The sequence below is a fragment of the Ornithodoros turicata genome, chromosome 2 (genome assembly GCF_037126465.1).
Source record: "Ornithodoros turicata isolate Travis chromosome 2, ASM3712646v1, whole genome shotgun sequence".
Classification (NCBI taxonomy): Eukaryota; Metazoa; Arthropoda; class Arachnida; order Ixodida; family Argasidae; genus Ornithodoros; species Ornithodoros turicata.
The window spans coordinates 69,707,621-69,709,594 of NC_088202.1; the positions used below are offsets into that span (position 1 = coordinate 69,707,621).

The 1,974-nt window shown below is 46.8% G+C and overlaps 1 long non-coding RNA gene across 1 annotated transcript; it reads left to right on the top strand.

Annotated features, from left to right (window-relative positions):
• The first annotated feature begins 381 nt into the window (after positions 1-381).
• Positions 382-1,045, top strand: LOC135383692 (uncharacterized). The gene is made up of 4 exons (XR_010420004.1): positions 382-392; positions 473-518; positions 574-604; positions 685-1,045. It is a non-coding gene; the product is annotated as an uncharacterized LOC135383692 (long non-coding RNA).
• The last annotated feature ends 929 nt before the right edge of the window (positions 1,046-1,974 follow it).

Sequence of the window (1,974 nt, forward strand, 5' to 3'; positions counted from 1 at the left end):
GAACATAAGCCGGTTAAAAAAGTTCCCTCAGAAAGTACAGCCGGTAAACAGCCGTAACAGTTATCAAATAGCAAGCACAGCGATCCCAATCGCCAAATATGTGTGTCTCACTGAATAATATGTGTGCCTACTGAGCCGTGTACGCATGTGCGTATTGAACATTCTTGTGCGTGTTGAATAATGCGTGTGCAGGCTAAGTATGTGTGCCTTCGCTGGAGCGTACTACGTTGCTGGGCGCTCCCGCCGTGAGGAGTGACGTGGCACCAGTGGCACCTCGTATTCTTCCGCAGTGTATTCCTCGCTGCTTTCCTGCCTGTTGTGTGCAGTGCAACCTCGCGTTTGAGAAGGATGACAAGCTTGTTTTCTCAGTACAGGCCTAATGTTTGCTTAAGGTAAGTCAACCTAGCTGGGATTCCACGTACGACGCCCGCGTTTTACTTGTGTTTAACCATCGCAGTACATTCTGTTGCAGACAGTGGACGCATTGCAAATGGCGGCAGGAGAGATCGGCTACATCGGTGAAGTGATGATGTGTACATTACAAGCGAGGCTAATTGTATTCTTTCGTTTTAGGTGCACGTGGGACTGTATCAACTTCAAGGACGTGAGTCGCAAAATGCTGTACTATTCTAGCATTCACGTTTGAACAATACCAGCGTGATATTAACTGCGGTTTCTTCACAGGTAGTTTCCTGTCTCAACGGTCACATACACGCGTGCAAAACTGTAACTGCTTCGCATCGAAGTGTGTATGGTGCCACTAGCTTGGACAATTGTTCATCGGCCATTTCGTTTGAGGAACTGTCGTGTTCGTCACTAAGAATGATCTTGGTTGAGCTGTGCAGTGCCTGTTCGGAGTTCCGAGGACTGTGTGTTCGATGTTTGGAGTACTGCCTGGTTCATCGGAGGTTGTCTGTCCATGCAACATGTGCTCCATATGTGTGTGTTGGGATTAGTGAACCGTGTATGCTTTCCATTCGGCCAACGATGATGTACGGGATTCAATTTAAAGGTATGTGCACGGCAATAAAATTTGGTGTTTCAATTGGGGTGTCCTTGGTGCATTTTCTTTTTTTTCTTCTTTTTTTTCCAAACGTGGATGTCATTTTATGTTAGGGAACCCGAGAGGCATAATGTATCTCGCGTATTAATGGGTACAAGTATTCCTTTAATACGTAAGGTACACTGTGGCTCCTGGCGTCAGCAGGGGTGTCGTACCAGTTGTTTCAGGGGGCACAGAGCACCGGCAGCTTTCGCAGGCCTCTTGAAGTCATCTAGCGCATTGTTTGAGAAATGTGCCAGTTGATCAGGCGGCACCTATCCGTCACTGGGTTTAGAGTGTATATTGTACTGCTTGTAACGTACTTGTCTGAAATTTGCAATTGAAATTGGGGTGTGCAATTCTACAACATTTCGCTCTTTGTCCTTTCACACGGATTTACAGTTTGCAGCTGCTGGCAGCTCAGAAAACTGAAATTTCGTGCTGCGTACATGCGCAAACTCCCTTTTTTTAAGGGTGTAATCATGCGCACGGTGTTCACGTACACCCTTAAGGGGGTGAGTTATGACACTTCTTGATTACACCCCAAAGGGTGTTTTTCGCCCAACAGAAAACACCCTTTTTCTGGAGGGTGTAACCTCTCCTAGAGGTGTTCCCATACACCCTTTAGGGGGTGAGTTATGACACCACCGGATTACACCTAAAAGGGAGTAAAAAAATTAAGAGTGCAGAATCTATCGAACTGCGGTGCCGTCGAAACCCAGCTTCCCCTTGAGGGAAGAAGGCACGGCTTTCGAGTCGCCACTCAATTCTACGCAAGACCGTTCTTTCCATAACTTTCCCCAGGCAGCTGGTCAAAGTTGCCAAAGATGCCAATTGGGATGAGAACAAAGGGAGACACACACACATGTGTCTGCAATTTCTCTAACATACTTCTTCGTTTGTCATTTTTGAGAGCCGTATTGACTCGGGAT